Source organism: Nyctereutes procyonoides, unplaced genomic scaffold, assembly GCF_905146905.1.
Source record: "Nyctereutes procyonoides isolate TBG_1078 unplaced genomic scaffold, NYPRO_anot_genome, whole genome shotgun sequence".
NCBI classification, from domain to species: Eukaryota; Metazoa; Chordata; class Mammalia; order Carnivora; family Canidae; genus Nyctereutes; species Nyctereutes procyonoides.
In genome coordinates this window covers 56,496,199-56,516,781 of record NW_026575125.1, presented here as the reverse complement: position 1 = coordinate 56,516,781, position 20,583 = coordinate 56,496,199, and the positions used below count along the sequence as shown (strand labels likewise).

At 37.5% G+C, this 20,583-nt stretch overlaps 1 pseudogene; it reads right to left on the bottom strand.

The window, feature by feature from the left end:
* Positions 1-3,235: 3,235 nt before the first annotated feature.
* Positions 3,236-3,815, bottom strand: LOC129518660 (akirin-1-like; annotated as a pseudogene).
* Positions 3,816-20,583: the final 16,768 nt, after the last annotated feature.

Below are 20,583 nucleotides of genomic sequence, written 5' to 3'. Positions count from 1 at the left end.
CCAAAACCTCTTTCCAACTAGGCCTCAACCTTTGAACTTCCATGTCCATCTTTACATTGCCCAATTTTATCAGAAATCCTCATAAGTTGGTTTAACGAGAATCCCCATACTCAATTTATGATCATTCTTGACATCTGATTAAATTCCTTATATCTTACTCTTGGTATTTAATCACATTGGCCTCCCTTCAGCAAGAATCCTATCAAATCAGAATCCTCCCTTACCTCTGATGCTTCCCTCATAGTAATTTTCTGCCCACTGACTCCCATCGCCATTAAAACAGGCACTTGAATAAAGTCTGCCTTACCATTTTTAATGGTGTCAGAATAATTTTTTGACATTAATGTGAAAGACAAATGCACTAGACAAGTAAAGGGATTTTTTTATTCAGGCTATTGCAATAAGGAATAATTATCATTTCTGTGGAAGAATGTCTCAAAGAAAAGGAAGGGGGCCTGAGTTTTATAGAGGCAGATAAACAAGGGAGCCATGAGGCAAGGTGGACAGCAAATTTTATTTAAATTATGAAGCAGAATGGGAATACATGAGGGTAGAGTGACCCTTTGTGGTTAGCCATTTTATGGAACACAAGAGTAGGGATTTCTCAACCAACTCTAATCTCCAAGAGCACAAGGCTCAGATATAGTTAAATATTGTCACTAGTTTTCTTTTATCATCTTGATTTAGGAAAATAATTTTCAGACCGCACTATTGTCTAGAGCTTTTGAGATGATACTATGGAGTACACTTATGCTAGCATGTGCATTAATGTGTTTCTGGAAAAGTACACAAGAAACTGTTGTCAGTTTCTTTACCTTCGAGGAGAAAAACTGGGGAGCAGGATGGTGAAGGAAAACATTTCTTTTTATCCTTCTATTTTGTTTGAATTTTCTGGACATATGCATGTATTTATTTTATTATTAAAATATTATCTTTGGGGATGCCTGGGTGGCTCAGCAGTTGAGCATCTCTCTTTGGCTCAGGGCGTGATCCCAGAGTCTGGGATCAAGTCCCACACCAGGCTTCCTGCAAGAAGCCTACTTCTCCCTCTGCCTATGTCTCTGCCTCTCTCTCTCTCTCTCTCTCTCTCTTTCTGTGTGTGTGTGTGTGTGTGTGTGTGTCATGAGTAAATAAACAAAACCTTTTAAAAAAACACTATCTTTGAGTGGCTAGGAAGATGGCAGACGTTAGCATGCCCAACAAAAGCAGCTGACCATCTTTCAAAATAAGAAGAGGGTCCTGCTTGGAGAAACTAACAAGGAGAAGCTCTCATGATACTACAAAAACATTGCTCTGGGATTCAAGATGCCATTGACAAGAAATGCCCCTTTCCTAATTATGTCTCCATCCAAGGGCAGATTCTATCTGGTGTGGTGATCAAAGTGAAGATACACAGGACCATTGTCATCTGCCAAGATTACCTCCACTACATCCAAAAGTACAACTGCTTCAAAAAATGCCATAAGAACATGTCCTTGCACCTGTCCCCTTGCTTCAGGGATGTCAACATTGGCAACGTTGTCACAATGGGTAAGTGCCAGCCCTTGAGAGAGATTGTGAGTTTCAATATGCTCAAAGTCACCAAGACTACTGGCACCAAAAAGCAGCTCCAGAGTTCTGAGACCTGACATCTGCCCACACTTCCAAACAAAATAAAGTTATTTTCCCTGTCAAAAAAATACTGTTATTGGAAGTTTTTTTTAAGAAGGCAAGGTAAACAAATAGCTTAAGTATTTTATTCGTTTGCAACTAAGCTTGTTAACACTGTATAATGAAAATGTACAAAGAATAATGTTGCAGTTTTTGGTTAGATTTAAGTCAAAGACATTCATTAATAAGGAATCTTTGAATATGAATATTCCAAAATTTCTCTAAGCCATCTGATCAGAACTGTCTCTGAATATTACCTTACTTTGGAAGGTACTGGCATACATTTGAATTAAACTCAGAATTTTTCAAAAATAAGCCCTAATTAATAAAACTATTCTATATTCAAACTAAAACAATTTTAATAGAACTTTCCTTTCCAGAAACAATAATAAAGGAAACAAGGCATTTTGTAAAATGTGGTCCTGAACAAGTCACAGTAAAAAATAAATGTATACTTAAACTTCCACCTCCTCAAAACAGAGGCTACTTTCTGTTCCACAGCCTTGGAAACAAGGTGAAGAACATTCTGTAAGCAACTTTGGGCAGGGGGTTGCCAAAACAAAGCTCAAGCAGTTGAACATGGTCACTTTTTAAAAAGAATTTGGGGGAGCCTGACCAAAGGATCCAAATTCTGTTTTTAATAACCGATACAAAGATGAAGTGGCTCCTCACAAGTAGCAGTGCCACCAGGGGCTGGCCCCGCCCCTTGCTCACCTATGTTGTGCTCCCAAGCAAACTCTGATGCTCCTGCTTCAGGGCAGACTTTTTCTTTTTAGAGGTTCAGTGTCCACGGAGCTCTCTGTGTGAATGAGGTGAGCACAGACTCCACGTGGGTATTTTAAGGCTTGGAGTCAAAGTATTTTTCAACACAGCTAGGCAGTCCATGTGTCAAACGGCCTGTCTCCAGTTTGTCCTAATTCCTCACCACGCATTTGTAGACCTAGGACCACAGACCTTTGCTATGTCATCATAATCATATCTAATGTCCATTCTAACTTATGATTCATATTCTGTGCCTGGAAACAGTCCCTGTATTTAACAATAATACCTACACATAAAACAATCCACTGTCGCAACTTATATGGTCACAAAACATTAATGATCTTTTGTAGACCAAGCAAATGTTTTTAACCATAATTGTCGTGCATCAAATTCACAGCCAGAATCCCCAAGATCAAAAAAATTTGCACAATACAAATAATAACTTAAAATACACACACACACACACACACATATATACACACACTCTCACACACACTTCTTAAAGAACTGTGCTTGGGGAAACTCCATTTGTTGAGTGCCACTGAGGGCATATTTTACTAAACTGCTGCTCCAGGTATTTTTGTTTGGAAAATCTATCACAGTAGGGCACAGCTGTTTATTGGATGAGCAGAAAAGAAAGACATGCTTGTGGCAACCAGAAAGTTTTAAGGTCTTTTAAGTTGTATAAAATGGACCTGCAGAAACGTTTAAGTGTTCTCAGGATGCAAAGTTGGAGCTGAAATGTGATAACAAACCAGTTGCAAAAGGTGTACAGCAGCCATCTCTTGAGGTCAAACCTGGTACCCATATATGCAAGAAAGCTTCAGGACATGTAGCTTGTTGGCCTTGTCCCATATCATCGCATAATCTGATCATGTGTGAATTTCACAAAAGATTCATATTGTTCTGCTAGTTTGGTATTGAGGATTTGCTCATACTCCTCCCGAATTTTATCTTCACAGTCTTTTAAGAGACGCTCACATATTATTCCAACTTTTTCGGAGGGTAAAGGTGAGCTGGTCCTTCTTCATCCAGGAGGAACCTGGAGAACTAGGTGCTGTGAGTGCTGAGGAATGAAGCTGACTTTCTGAAGTACAAGCTTCACTCTGATTAAGAACAACTTCTAAATGTCTCCACCTCTGATAACGACTATATTCTTGTTTTATGTTCTGAAAGATTTGTTCCGGGGTCGGAAGGCGCCGCTCGCTGCCGGGCGAGGCGCGCTGCGGCACAGCCGGCGGCGGGGGCTGCGTCTGGAGCAGCGGCGGCGGCTCGGCGTCCAGGGGCCTGAGGCCCGGAGTGGGGCCCGGCAGGGGGGCGCAGCGCCGCCGCTTCGGGGAACCGGGGCTCAGCAGCGCTGCCTCGAACTCCATTGCCCGCTTCAACGTCGCCCCGCACGCCATGCCGCCGGGCGGGGGACCGGGAGCAGACGCGGAGGCAGCCACGGCCCAACCTCTGGCTCCTCAGCGGGGCTCCTGTTATTGGAAGTTTATCTGGGCATTGAATTATAGTTCTTTTGTTTCTCCTTCGTATTTTTCTGCATTTCAAAACCCAACAGTTTTTAAAGAATAATATATGCAAATTTTCCTGCAACTTTGGTCTACTAAAAGCAGCCCCATGGGGAAAAAGAATTTCAGGTGGAATTATTTGTATTGCCCTAGAGGTTGGTTCCTGGATGCTTTTTCTCTTTTTGCTTAAGTGAAGGGGCAAAAAATTATTAAGGTGTCAGGTTTCTCAAGTTTTTTCTCTCCCTCAAGGAAGTAAAAAGATGGAATCTTTCCAGTTTATCAGCCTCATTCAGGAGACTAATTTCCTACCAAGTGAGTTCTTAGACATTTTGCAATGCAGAAATAGAAAAATAAACTGAGGAAGACAGTATATCAAAAGTGGGCAAACAAGATGAAGTATGTAAAGAGAGAAGCAAAACTAACCTACATTATAAAGAACCAGAAGATACTGGGGAGAAAGAGAGAGGGGGAAAAAACAAGAATATTTGAAGGCATTTTTGCAGATGAGAGGCCCCAGACATGTTAGGGTGGGGCGTGCAAGAAAATTGAAGAGGGCAGCCCAGGTGGCTCAATGGTTTAGCGCTGCCTTCAGCCCAGGGCATGATTCTGGAGACCCAGGATCGAGTCCCACGTCAGGCTCCCTGCATGGAGCCTGCTTCTCCCTCTGTCTGTGTCTCTGCCTCTCTCTCTGTGTGTGTCTCTCATGAATGAATAAATAAAATCTTTTTAAAAAAAGAAAATTGAAAAGAGAGAGGATATATAAAGTATTGATGAAATGTCCACAATAGCCAAAATATGGAAAGAACCCAGATATGCATCGACAAAAGATTGAATAAAGATGTGGTATATATATATATATATATATCACATATATATGTATATATATACAATGGAATATTAGCCATCAAAAAAGAATGAAATCTTGCCATTTGCAAAGAGGTGGATGGAACTAGAGGGTTCTATGCTAAGTGAAATAAGTGAGAGAAAGATACCATATGACTTCACTCATATGTGGAATTTAGGAAACAAAACAGATGAATATAGGGGAAGGGAAGAAAAAAATAAGATAAAAACAGAGAGGGAGGCAAACCATGAGACTCTTAACTATAGGAAACAAACAGGGTTGCTGGAGGGGAGGCGGGTGGGGAGATGGGGTAATTGGGTGATGGGCATTAAGGATGCACTTGATGGAACGAGCACTGGGTGTTATATGCAACTGATAAATCACTAAATTCTACCCCAAAAACTAATAATACACTATATGTTAAGTAAATTGAATTTAAATCTAATTTTTAAAAAGTATTGCTGGCATGTATAAATTGGATTCCATTTCATATTCTGAAAGGGACATAAGACAAAAATGTAAAATATTTTTAAATTATTTAAGATCTTTTGAATATCTTACTTGAATACAACTCCTTGAAACAGTTGGACCCACATGGGTGCAGTATTTATAATGATTACCTTTTGGGGGCTTTTCCATGATAATGGAACTATAGAGTCATATTCAACATGACCTAAATCTAAACATACCTTAAGTCTGAGCCAAGAAATGTACATTTCTGGCATTCAGATTGTTTGAAAAATCACACAAAGAAATCAAGATGAACTTGGCATCAGCTGCGAGGGTGTTTGAAATATTCTTTCAAAGGGAGAGGGATATGATAGCTGAATTCTTTCCCTTAGAATCACTGGGTGCAGTGACCTTCAAGAGATAGTATTTCATTTTTTTTAAAGATCATATCCATTTTATTTAATTGGAGTTCAATTTGTCAACATATAGTATAACACACGGTGCTTATCTGGTCCAGTGTCCCCCACAGTGCCCATCACCCAGTTACCCCATCCCCCTGCCCACCTCCCCTTCCACTACCCCTTGTTCATTTTCCAGAGTTAGGATTCTCTCATGTTCGTTCTGTCACCCTCTCTGATATTTCCCACTCATTTTCTCTCCTTTCCCCTTTAATCCCTTTCACTATTTTTTATATTCCCCGAATGAATGAAACCATATAATGTTTGTCCTTCTCTGATTGACTTACTTCATTCAGCATAATACCCTTCATCCAATTCTATCCACGTTGAAGCAAATCGTGGGTATTCTTCGTTTCTAATGGCTGAGTAATATTCCATTGTATATATAGACCACATCTTCTTTATCCATTCATCAAAAGATGAATGATACACTGAGGCTCCTTCCACAGTTTGGCTATTGCAGACATTGCTGCTGTAAACATTGGGGTGCAGGAAGAGAGTATTTCAAATGGGAAATTGGAACTGTACCAGCTGAGCAGTTTCTAAATAAAATTTCCTGTGGTAAATCCCAAGGGAAGGTTGTCACATAGAGCTGTAGGTATATATGTGTTCTCTAACACAGTTTTTTTTTACCTTTTGTTTTTTTTAAATGTAAAACTTGTGTTTTTGTAAATGAAAATGTTCGTGTAATGTAAATGTAAAAGTTTTCTGTAGAAAAGTTGCAGTAATAGTACAAGGAATTCCCATATACCTTACGCTGTTGTTGTTGCTATTGTTAAGTCACTTGAGAATAAATTATAGATGTCAAGGCCCTTTATTTCTAAATACTTAATTAAGATGCAAATTTTTAAAAAAAAGTTCAATTGCTTCCAGATAGGCAAGGCACATACATGAGCAATTTACTAGAGGTAGGAATATCTAGCACACACCAGATTTGAAGGTGACTCAGCTTTGGCCCAGGGTGCGCCTTTGGCCCAGGGCGCGATCCTGGAGACCCGGGATCGAATCCCACATCGGGCTCCCAGTGCACGGAGCCTGCTTCTCCCTCTGCCTGTGTCTCTGCCTCTCTCTCTCTCTCTCTCTGTGACTATCAAAAAATAAATTAAAAAAAATTTAATGAAGGTGACTCAGGATTTTGCTGAGGTGATAAAGTGGGTCCCAAAAAAGGAAGACACACCATGAAACATGCTAAAGAAATGTTAGAGAAATGGAATGTTTAGATTTCCTTAAGTTTTCCTTTCCATGTATGGCCTCTGTTTTTTCCAAAGTTACTTTCTCTATTGATTTTGGTCCTCTTTCGTATTATTTATATTCATATTTCCTCAAATGCATAATGATCCATGGTTCACTACTTGTACTTAAGATTTGAATACTAGGAAGCTGATTAGAGGTTCTGTGCACGTGGATGGGATTTAGAGATTAATTTACTCTGTAGGTGTTCTGATTGCTCTACTTTGGGGAGCAACTCCCCATGTCAACATCTTTTAGTCTTTTTCTGTTGGAGTGATCAGATTCCTCACAAAGAGCCATTCAATTTTTCCCCTGTAGTAAATCTAAATGGCAATAATCTCAGAGACTGGGATGAGGTGGGTATCAATATTGAGTATGTAAACTTTCATAAAATTAATTTTATGATTTTAAATATAGTACTTCTCACTTCAGTTGTGCTGGGGTTCCCTGCTCCAGAAATTGTTTTATTTACCTCCTCTGAAGAATGAATCTCCAATCTTTAGCCAAGTTGGAAGAAAGGAAGTTGACTGGCTGTGCTCAGTGGGGTGGGAATCCAGAAATTTAACTAATTTTAGATAAAATTTAGACAATCAACCATTGCTTTTTATCATCATCTTCATTCTCATACTCAGGAATACTCAGTGCTGCCAATTCCTGACCCTTTTGGGGGTTTCTCAGGGTGAATTGGATTACTTTAAGTTTTCTCCATTACTTGGGATTCAGCTGTCTCAGGTATGCAAAGTCAGTTTCATTGTTTCCTTCTTCCAAAATTATGTTGCTGTTATTTGTCTCCTTCTCTCTAGAATGTAGTAGACTTACACCTTCATAATATCCCATTGCTGTCATTTTTGTGAGTTTTCTGGAATATTTGGTCCACCTTCTCTGAAATGTCCAGATTCTATCATTTTTCCATCATTCTGAGTGACATCTGTTCCCTTTCAAGACTTACTAGAATTGGGAATTTATGGCATAAGTGCATATAACTTGGAGCTAAAGTGTAGAAGGAATTATGGAGGGGAGAAGAAGTGTAGACATCTCTCCAGTGGGAGACTTGCGATTGAACAGAATGTACTGCATTCATTAGGGTCATTTTCAACCTCTTTAAAATTTTGGTTCATTATCTACACCAGCACCTTCAGAACTATATTTAGTTGCATTCTCTATACATTCTCCATGAGTTAATTAGTGTATACCATACCTAGCCTGAGGCAGTTTCTAATGTGCCCAGTCATAAGGCTGCTGGAGGAGGGGGTGGGGAAATCCTGACAGGGTAGGGAAAGAAAACTCTGATATCAGTGATTACTCATTAAGCACAGATAAACACAGACAGAATATCAAAATGAACCCAATCACCCAACTTCAGCAATCATCACATCATGGCCAATCTTGCTTATTCCACATCTCCACTAATCCTTCATATCATCACTGCCCCACTCCAATGTTCAGAATATTTTGAAGCAAATTCCAGACATATAATTTTACCGGTAAAAATTTTGGTATGTACTTCTAAAAAGCAAGGATTCTCCTTTTTAAGCATAACCACAATACTATCATCAAACATACATCTCAAAATCAACAAGAATTAGAGTAACTTTAAAAGGTAAGCTATGAGCTAGAAATAAGGTTTCATTCATCGTTGAATAGAATTTAGAACAGTGTCATTGTATGATCCTGACCTTCCAGGAACATTCAAGAAGAACTACTCATTTAAGGAAGCATGTTTTTTCTTTTTTAAAAATTTTTATTGAAATTCATTAGTTAGCATGTGTACAAGTTTCAAGTGTACAATATAGTGATTCAACACTTCCATACAATGCCCACTGCCCACCACAAGTTCACTACTTAACCTCCATCACCTATTTAAAACCCACCCACCTCCTTCTGGTAACCATCAGTTTGTTCTCTATAGTTAAGCGTCTGTTTCTTGGTTTGCCTCTGTCTTCTTTTCCTTATGCTCATTTGGTTTGTTTCTGAAATTCCAAATATGAGTGAATCATATGACATTTGTTTCTCTAACTTATTTCACTTAGCATAATACTCTCTAGCTCCAACCACATGATTGCAAATGGCAGGATTTCATCCTTTTTAATGGCTCAGTAATATTCCATTGTATGTATGTATGTATGCACTTATGTACATACATATTACCTCTTTATCCATTCAGCAGTTGATGGACATTTAGACTGTTCCTGTAATTTGGCTATTGTGGATAATGCTGCTATAAACATCACTGTACATGTATCCATTCAAATTAGTATTTTTGTATTCTTTAGGTAAATACCCACTAGTGCATTTGCTGGCTTATAGGGTAATTCTATTTTTAACTTTTTGGGAAAACTACATATTGTGTTCCAGAGTGGCCACATCAGTTTGCATTCCCACCAACAGTGCAAAAGGTTTCCCTTTTTTCCACATCTTCACTGACATTTGTATCTTGTGTTGTTGATTTTGGCCATTCTGACAGGTGTGAGGTGATAATTCTTGGTAGTTTTTTTTATTTTTATTTCCCTGATGGTAAGTGATATTGAGCATCTTTTCATGTGTCTCTTGACCACCTTCATGTCTTCTTTGGGAAAATGCCTATTCATGCTTTCTGCCCATTTTTAAATTAGATCATTCATTTTTGTGGGTGTTGCATTTTCTAAGTTCTTTATATATTTTGGAGACTAGCCCTTTATCAGATATGTCATTTGCAAATATCGTTCCCCATTCTGTAGGTTGCCTTTTGATTTTGTTGATTATTTCCTTCACTGTGCAGAACATTTTTATTTGGGTAAAGTCCCAATAGTTTATTTTTGCTTTTGTTTCCCTTGCCTCAGGAAACATATCTAAAAAGTTGCTATGGCCAATGTCAAAAAGGTTACTGCTTGTGTTCTCCTCTAGGATTTTAATGATTCCCTGTCTTACATTTAGGTCTTTAATCCATTTTGTATTTATTTTTGTGTATGATGTAGGAAAGTGGTACAGTTTCATTCTTTTACATGTTGCTGCCCCGTTTTCCCAACACCATTTGTTGAAGAGATTTTTTTTCCATTGAATATTCCTTCTTGCTTTGTTGAGGATTAATTGACCATATAGTTGTGGGTTTATATCTGAGTTTTCTATTCTGTTCCATTGAAGTATGTGTCTAGTTTTCTGCCAGTACCATACTGTTTTGATCATGACAGCTTTGTAATATAACTTAAAATCTGGAATTGTTTTGCCTCAAGCTTTGCTTTTCTTTTTCAAGATTCCTTTGTATATTCAGAGTCCTTATGGTTCCATACAAATTTTAGGATTGTTAGTTCTACCTCCGTGAAAAATGCTGTGGGTGTTTTGATAGGGATTATATTAAATGCAATTAGGTGTAGTGATCGCTTAGAGTAATATAAACATTTTTACCATATTTACTCTTCCAATCCATGATTATGGAATGTCTTTCCATTTCTTTCTGTCATCTTCAATTTCTTACATCTGCATTCTATAGTTTTCAGAGTACAGGTCTTTTACCTCTTTGGTTATGTTTATTCCTAGGTATCTTAGGGGTTTTGGTGCAATTATAAATGGGATTGATTCCTTGATTTCTATTTCTGCTGCTTCATTATTGTTTACAGAAATGCAACAGATTTCTGTAGGTTGATTTTGTGTCCTGCAACTTTACTGAATTCATTTATCAGTTCCAGCAATTTTTTGGCGCAGTCTTTTGGGTTTTCTGTATAAGAATATCATTTCGGGCAGCCTGGAGGGCTCAGCGGTTTAGCGTTGCCTTTGGCCAAGGGTGTGATCCCAGAGTTCTGGGATTGAGTCCCACGTTGGGCTCCCTGCATGGAGCCTGCTTCTCCCTCTGACTGTGTCTCTGCCTCTCTCTCTCTCTAATACATAAATAAAATCTTTAAAAAAAGTGTATCATGTCTTCTGCAAATAGTGACAGTTTTACTTCTTCCTTGCTGATTTGGATTCCTTTTATTTCTTTTTGTTGTCTGATTGGTGGCTAGGCCTTCCAGTACTATGTTAAATAAGAGTGCTAAGAGTGGATATCCCTGTCTTGTTCCTGACCATAGAGGAAAAGCTCTCAGTCTTTCCCCATTGAGGATGATATTAGCTGTGGGTTTTCTGTGGGTGGCCGTTATTATGTTGAGGTATGTTCACTCTAACTCTGTTGAGGGTTTTTATTATAAATTGATGTTGTACTTTGTCAAATGCTTTTTTCTGCATCTATTGAATGGATCATGTGGTTCTTTTATTAAAATGTGGTGTATCATGTTGATAGATTTGCAATTATTGAACCCCCTTGCTACCCAGGAATAAATTCCACTTGATAGTGGTGAATGATTCTTTTAATGTATCATTGGATTAAGTTTGCTAGTATTTTATTAAGAATTTTTGCATCCAGGGATCCCTGGGGGGCGCAGCGGTTTAGCGCCTGCCTTTGGCCCGGGGCGCGATCCTGGAGACCCGGGATCGAATCCCACGTCGGGCTCCCGGTGCATGGAGCCTGCTTCTCCCTCTGCCTGTGTCTCTGCCTCTCTCTCTTTCTGTGTCTCTCATGAATAAATAAATAAAATCTTTAAAAAAAAGAATTTTTGCATCCATGTTCATCAGGGATATTGCCCTGGACTTCTCTTTTTTATTTAATTTTTAAATTAAATTTCAATTTGCCAACATATAGTATAGCACCCAGTGCTCATCACATCATGTACCCTCCTTAATGCCCATCACCCAGTTACCCCATCCCCCCAGCCAAACTCCCCTTCAGCAATCTCACAGTTTGTCTTCCTCTCTGATTTTCCCCCATTTACATCAACATGAATGAAACTGAAGGGTATAATGCTAAGTGAAATAAGCCAATCAAGGCAAGACAATTATATGGTTTTACTCATATGTGGAATATAAGGAGGAATAATGCAAGGGGATCATAAGGGAAGGAGAGGGAACTGAATGAGTTCTACTTCTTAGTGGAGTCTTTATCTGGTTTTGGTATCAAGGTAGTGCTGACATCATAGAACAAATTTGGAAGTTTTCCTTCCATTTCTATTTTTCAATATAGTTTGAGAAGAATAGGTATTAACTCTTCTTTAAATATTTGGTGGAATTCCCCTATGAAGACTTCTGGCCCTGGACTTTGTTGCGAGATTTTTGATTACTGACTCAATTTCTTTGGTTGTTATTGGTCAATTCAAATTTTCTAGTTCTTCCTATTTTAATTTTGATAGTTTATATGTTTCTAAGAATTTATCCATTTCTTCCAGGTTGCCCAATTTGTTGGCATATGTTTTTTCGTAATATTCTTCTATAGTTGTTTGTATTTCTGTGGTGTTGGTTGTTATTTCTCCTCTCTCATTACTGATTTTATTTATTTAGGGCCTTTCTCTGTTCTTTTTGATAAGTCTGGCTATGGGCTTATCAATTTTACTAAGTTTTTCAACTAACCAGCTCCTGGTTTCATTGATGTGTTCTCTTTTTTTAGATTATTTATTTGTTTGTTTATTTATTTATTTATTTATTTATTTATTTATTAGAGACAGAGAGAGAGAGGCAGAGACATAGGCAGAGGAAGAATCAGGCTCCCCACAAGGAGCCCAATGTGGGACTTGATCCCGGATCCTGGGATCACGCCCTGAGCCAAAGGCAGATGCTCAACCACTGAGCCATCCAGGTGTCCCTCATTGATGTGTTCTATTGTTTTTGTTTTAGTTTCTATGTCATCTATTTCTGCTCTTATCCTTATTATTTCCTTCCTTCTGCTGGCTTTAGCTTTATCCGTTGTTCTTTTTCCAGCTCCTTGAGGTGTAGTTAGGCTGTTTATTTGAGATTTTTCTTCCTTCTTAAGGTATGTCTGTATTGCCGTACTTCCCTCTTAGGATTGCTTTTGCTGCCTCCCAAAGGTTTTAGACCATTGTGTTTTCAGTTTCATTTATTTCCACATGTTTTTTTTTTTAATTTCTTCTTTGATTTCCCAGTTGACCCATTCATTCTTTAGTAGCATGTTATTTAACCTCCATGTATTTGTTTTTTCTTTTTTTAAATTATTTTATTTATTTGAGAGAGAGAGAGAGAGACATTAAGAGAGCACAGCAGAGGCAATGACAGAGGCAGAGGGAGAAGCAGGCTCCCTGCAAAGAAGGGAGCTGAGCCCAACACTTGAGCCCAGGACCCTAGGATCATGACCTGAGCAGAAGACAGATGCTTACCCAAACAAAGCCACCAGGCATCCCTGTATTTGTGTTTTTCTAAATATTTTCTTGTGGTTTCTTTCTAGTTTCATAGCCTTATGGTCAGAAAAGATGCATGGTATGATTTCAATCTTTTATATTTGTTGAGGCCTGATTTGTGACCTAGTATGTGATCTATTCTGGAGAATGTCCCATGAGCACTTGAAAAGAATGTGTATTCTGCTGTTTTAGAATGAAATGTTCTATATAGGGCAACCCGGGTGGCTCGGCGATTTAGTGCCGCCTTCAGCCCAGGGCCTGATCCTAGAGACCCGGGATCAAGTCCCACATCAGGCTTCCTGCATGGAGCCTGCTTCCCCCTCTGCCTGTGTCTCTGCCTCTGTGTGTGTGTGTGTGTGTGTGTCTCATGAATAAATAAATAAAATCTTTTTTAAAAAAGAAATGTTCTGTATATATCTTTTAAGTCCATCTGGTCCAGTATGTCACTCAAAGCCATGGTTTCCTAGTTGATTTTCTGTTTAGTAGACGATCTGTCCATTGATGTAAGTGAGGTATTAAAGTCCTACTATTATGGTATTATTATGAATGAGTTCCTTTATATTTGTAATTAACTGTTTTATATATTTGAGTGCTCCATGTAGGGTGCATATAGATTTGTAATTGTTAGTATTTCTTGTTGGATTGTCCCCTTTATTATGATATAATGCCTTTCTTCATCTCTTGTTATAGTCTTTGTTTTAAAGTTTAGTTTCTCTGGTGTAAGTATTGTTACCCCAGCTTTCTTTTGATATCCATTTATGTGATAAATATTTCTCCATCCCTTCACTTTCATTTTTTAAAGATTTTATTTATTTATTCATGAGAGACATAGAGAGAGAGAGAGAGAGAGAGAGAGAGGCAGAGACATAGGCAGAGGGAGAAGCTGGCTCCCCACAAGGAGCCTGATATGGGACTCAATACCGGATCCTGGGATCAGGACCTGAGCCAAAGGCAGATGCTCAACCACTGAGTCATCCAGGCGTCCCATCCCTTCACTTTCAATTGGCAGGTACCCTAGGTCTAAAATGAGTGTCTTGTAGGCAGCATATAGATGGGTCTTATTTCTTTAATCCATTCTGATGCTCCATGTCTTTTGATTAGAGTGTTTAGTCCATTTACATTCAGCTTAATTATTTATGCATATGTATTTACTGCCATTTTATCACTTTTTTTGTCATTGGTCCTGGAGAGATTTTCTCTGTTCCTTTCTTGCATCTTTTTACATGTATATTTTTCCACATGATTTAAGGGATCAGGTTGTCTAGTTCAAAAACCAATCAAATAAAGAAACCATGTAAGTATATTTGTTAGGACCTGTTAAATTGTCAATTAAGAAAAATTGACATCTTTATAAATTATTTTCTGAAAATTATTATCATGAAATATACATAGATGCTCTGCTCTTATAGAGCATATTTTTAACATATACAGTAATAATAAAAACAAATCAACGTTCATTTACCCACACTAGAAATACAACTAGAAGTATTACTTTCACTATTGTTTATTCTCAATTAATTAAAGAATTAATTCTTAATTCATATAATATTTACCATCTCAACCATTTTTCCAGCTTTATTAAGGTATAATGAACATATAAAATTACATATATTTATTATTTATTATTTATTTATTTTTTTAAAATTTTATTTATTTATTTATTCACGAGAGCCAGAGAGAGAGAGAGAGAGGGAGAGACATAGGCAGAGGGAGAAGCAGGCTCCATGCAGGGAGCCTGACTCGATGATCCCCGGTCTCCAGGGTGACGCCCTAGGCCGAAGGCAGGTGCTAAGCCGCTGAGCCACCCGGGAATCCCCTTATTTTTTTTAAAGATTTTATGTATGTATTTATTCATGAGAGACGCAGAGAGAGAGGCAGAGACACAGGCAGAGGGAGAAGCAGACTCCCTGTGTGGAGCCTGATGAGGGACTTGATCCCAAGACCTCAGGATCACGATATGAGCTAAAGGCAGAGCTCAACCACTGAGCCACCCAGGTGCCCCAAATTACATATATATTTAATGTGTACAACTTGATGATTTAATGTACATATGCATTGTAAAATGATTACGACAATCAAGTTAATTAACAAATAACCTCACAATCGCCTTTTTATTTATTTATTTATTTATTTATTTTTGGTTAGCATGCTCACGATCTATTCTCTTAGCAAGTTTCAAGAACACAATACAATGTTATAACTACAGCCACTAAGTTGCACACTAGATCCTCAGAACTTATTCATTTTATAATTGAATGTTTGTATCCTTTCACCAATATCTCCCCATATATGCCCCACCACTCAGCTACTGGTAACCATCATTGTACTATTTGCTTCTGTGAGTTTACTTTTTTTTTTAAGATTCCACATATAGATGATACCACACAGTATTTGTCTTTCTCTTTCCAGCTTTCTTCGCTTCATAATGCTCTCCAGTTTCATCTATGTTGATGCAAATAGCAGAATTTCCTTCTTTTTCACGACCAAATAATGTTCAAATTTTCTTTTTTTATTAAAGTATAATGGAGACACAATATTATATTAGTTTCAGGTGTAGAACACATTAATTTAGCAAGTCTATATGCTACTTAATGCTGCACAATAAGTGTAGTCAACATCTGTCATATACAATGTCATTATAATATCATTGACTGTATTCTTTATGCTGTATTTTCATCTCCGTGACCCTCATTTTCCTCATCCATACAACACTTTGTTTCCATGTCTTGGCTACTGTGAATGATGCTTTAGTCAACATGGGGGTGCAGATATATCTTTGAAATCCTGTTTTCATTTCCTTTGGTTATACACCCAAAAGTGGGATTGCTGTATCACAGTGTAATTATACTTTACATTTTTTTGAAAAAAAAATGACTATCAACTTACATTTCTACCAGTGTACAGGGGTTCTATTTTCTCCACATCCTTGACAATACTTGATATCTTTTTTCTTTTTTATATTAACAATTCTGTCAGATAATATTTCATTGTGATTTTGATTTACATTTCCATGATGTTTAGTGATATTGAGCAATATTTCATATAACCTGTTAGCCATTTGTATATCTTTGGAAAGATATTCAAGTCCTTTGTCCATTTTTAATCGATTATTTTTTGCTATTTAATTCATTGTATAAATGTTTTATATATTTTGGATATTAACCCTTTATCAGATACATAGTGTGCAAATATTTTTTCCCATTTTGTAGGTTGCCTTTTCATTTTGTTGAACCATGTAAAATTTGCCCTTATATGTCTGGGTTATTTCGCTTAGCATAATATCTTCAGGGTCCATCCATCTCATGGTACATGTCAGAATTTCCTTCCTTGTTAAGGCTGAATAATATTCCATTGTATGTATATGCCACATTTTGTTGATTTATTCCTCGTTGATGGGCACTTTGGTTGCTTCCACCTCTTAGCTACTGTGAACAATACTACTGTGGATTAAATATGCTACATACAAATATTTCTTCAGAACCCTACTTTCAATTATTTTGGATATATCCCCAAAAGTGGAATTGCTGAGTCATATGCTAATATTATTTTTAATTTTTTGAGGAGCTGCCATACTAGATTTTTATCTTTATTTTATCTTTGAAAACTTTTTGTCTTTATCCTCAAAGCCCAGGAAATCACTACCTCTAGGGCAAGATGTTTTATCACCAGTGTATGTAGAGAACTTTCTTAATTTTAGGCATTCACTGAATTAAAAACTGAATCACTGCTACCCTCAAATAATATATCACCTTCATCTCTAGTGTCAATGACATTACTATTTTCACAAAGTGCACACAGTTTTCACTGCTCTTCATCAATTCATTATATCTGATCTAGCATCTGATATCATTTTTCTCTTCTTGAAGAACATTCTTTAGAACTTCCTTTAGTTCCACTGTTCTAGTGGCAAAATCTTTCAGTTTTTGTTTCACTGGACATGTCCATTTTTATCTTATCACTACTATTTTTGTCATGCCAAATCATTTACTTTTTATTCACATTTTTATTATGAAAAAATTCAAACACAGAAAAGCTAAAAGAATAATGCAGTGTACTCTGTATACCACTATGTGAATTCAACAAATGTTAACATCTTGTCATATTTTATTTAATGTCTCTCTGTTCGTGTGTGTGTGTGTGTATGCATGTGTATGTATAAAATCCGTGAGGAATTCATAGAAACAGAAAGTAAAAATGGTGGTTACCAGGGACTGAGGATTGGGGGGAAATAGAGAGTTATTGTTTATTTTTTATTTTATTTTATTTTATTTTTGAGAGTTCTTGTTTAGTGGGTGTGGAATTTTAGTTTTGTAAGATGAAAAACTTCTGACTGGATTGTGTGTTTTTATCCATTCTTTCAATCTCTGTGAATATACTTAACACTACTGAACTATACACTTAAAAGTGATTAAGATGGTAAAATTTATGTTAACGCTTTTTATCACAATTTTTTAAAAACCCTAGAAAAGTTTTTTTATGACTATCTAAAGCACAACAAAATACATGGCTCTACAAATATATGGTAAGAAGAAAAAGTGGGGGAAAATATGATGCTGTGCCAGTCATCTTATCAATCACGACATTAATTCTTCCAACATAGTTCCAGATGGTCTAACTTGTACTCTGTTATGAATATAGTGGCTTAGAGTCATCTGTATTTAAAATGGAGCAGTGGTCTAATGAGCTGTAATGAAAGGGGATATGTTACTTCTTGTTCACTCTTGTCCCTGGGGTGCAGCTTTTTGAAGTCTGTGCTGCTCCAGGCTGTGTTTGCCCTCAAAACTATTCTATTTTTGGCATTTCTCTGAATTTTGGGCAGCTTCTCTGGCAGTGACTCATTCTCTATCTTCATTTCTTCATACCTTAGTCAATAAGATATAACTGTACTGAATCTTTTATTAATATATAATTATATTTTTGTCTCCTGTAAAGTTTCTTGATTTAAAGACTATTTTGGGGGCACCTGGATGGCTCAGTCAGTTAGGCAGCTGTCTTTGGCTCAGGTCATGATCTCAGGGTCCTGGAATCAAGCCCCACGTCAGGCTCCCTGCTCAGCAGGAAGTCTGCTTCTCCCTCTGCCCCGTCCCTGGTTGTGCTTTCTCTCTCTCTCTCAAATAAAAGTAAATAAATAAATAAATAAATAAATAAATAAATAAATAAAATATTTGTAAAAACCGTTTTTAAAAATAAAAATAAATTAAGTCTATTTTGGCTGATATTAGTATGGTCATCCCTGATCTCTTTTGGTTATAATTTGCATGGAATACCTTTTTCCATGCTTTCACTTCCAATGTATTTGTATCTTTATATCTAAAATGAGTCTCTTGTAAGAACAAACTGATGGTTACCAGAGGGGAGGAGAGTAGCAGAATGGGTTAAACAGGTGATGGGGATTAACAAGTCCACTTGTTCTGATGAGCACTGAGTCATGTATAGAATTGTTGAATCACATGAAACTAATATAACACTGTTAACTGAGTGAAATTAAAATAAAAACTTTTAATTAATTAATTAATTAATTTAAAAATTAATCTCTTGTAGACAGTATATAGTTGGCTCGTGTGTTTTTATCCATTCTTTCCTTTTGACAGAGTTTAACCATTTACACTTAAGGTAATTACTGATAAGGAGGGACTTCTGTCATTTTACAATCTGTTTTCTATATATCTTATAGCTTTTGTCCCTCGTTGCATGCATTACTGTATTATTTTGTGTTTAGTTGATTTTTGTAGTGAAATTTTTAATTTCCTTCCTCATTTCCTTTTATGTATTTTCTGTAGCTATTTAATTTGCGGTTACCAAGGGTTACATTTAGTATCCTAATTTTATTTTTTTTTTAAATTTTTATTTATTTATTTACAATAGTCATACAGAGAGAGAGAGAGAGAGAGAGAGAGAGAGAGGGAGGCAGAGACACAGGCAGAGGGAGAAGCAGGCTCCATGCACCGGGAGCCTGACGTGGGATTCGATCCCGGGTCTCCAGGATCGCGCCCTGGGCCAAAGGCAGGCGCCAAACCGCTGCGCCACCCAGGGATCCCAGTATCCTAATTTTAATATATAACTGCTTAACTTGGGGATCCCTGGGTGGCTCAGCGGTTTGGCGCCTGCCTTTGGCCCAGGGCGCGATCCTGGAGTCCCGGGATCGAGTCCCGCGTCGGGCTCCTGGCATGGAGCCTGCTTCTCTCTCTGCCTGTGTCTCTGCCTCTCTATCTCTCTCTCTCTCTATCTCTCTCTCTATCATGAATAAATACAATCTTTAAAAAAATAACTGCTTAACTTTGATAACATACAAAAATTCTGTTCCTTCACAACTCTATCTCCACCTCTTTCAGTTGTCAATGTGACAAAATTATCACAAAACACAAACTAATAATCTTTTAAAATGTTTTAGCTTCTTAAATCATGTAGAAAAAATTTTGGAGTTACAAATCAAAGTTATAATAATAGTACCTCTTATAATTGTCTATTATTAAAATCTTTAGGGATGCCTGGGTGGCTCAGCGGTTGAGCGTCTGCCTTTGGCTCAGGGCGTGGTCCTGGAGTCCTGGGATCCAGTCCCACATCAGGCTTCCTGCATGGAGCCTGCTTCTCCCTCTGCTCGTGTCTCTGCTTCTTTCTCTCTGTGTGTCTCTCATGAATAAATACATAAATTCTTTTTTTAAAAACTCAGCTTTTGTTTATCTGGGAATGTCTTAATTTCTCCCTCACTTTTGAAGGACAATTTTACTGAATATAGAATCCTTGCTTCCTGGGACTTTTCTTTGAATGTATCAGGATACCACCTCTGATCTCCAAAGTTTTTGATGAGAAACCTGCTGATAATATGTATTGAAGATTCCCTTGTATGTGATGAGTTGCTTCTCTCTTGCTGCTTTCAATATTCTCTTTTCCTTTGGCATTTGTAAGTTTGATCCCTTTGAGTTCGTCTTACTTAGAATTCTTTGAGCATCTTGGATGTTTGTTTTCATATCTTTCATCAAATTTGGGATATCTCCAGCCATTATTTCTTCAAATAATCTCTCTGCTCCTTTCTTCTCTCTTCTCCCTCTGAAACTCCCACAATGTGTAAAAAAGCTTCTTAATGGCATCTCACAGTTTCCTTCAGCTCATGTTCACTTTTCATTATTCTTTTTATTTCTGTTAATCAAACTCAATACCTTCCATTGCCCCATCTTGAAGTTTACTGATTATTTTTTATGTCTGTTCAAATCTTCCTTTGAATCCTTCTGGTGATTTTTAAATTTTAGTTATTGTGCTTTTCAGCTCCAGAATTTCTTTTTTGGTTTCTTTTTAGATTTTTTCTTTTTTTAAGATTTTATTTATTTATTCATGAGAGACCTACACACAGAGAGAGAAGGGGGCAGAGACGCAAGCAGAGGGAGAAGCAGGCTCCATGCAGGGAGCCTGATGTGGGACTAGATCCCAGGACTCCAGGATCACACCCTGGGCCAAAGGCAGGCGCTAAACCGCTGAACCACCCAGGGATCCCC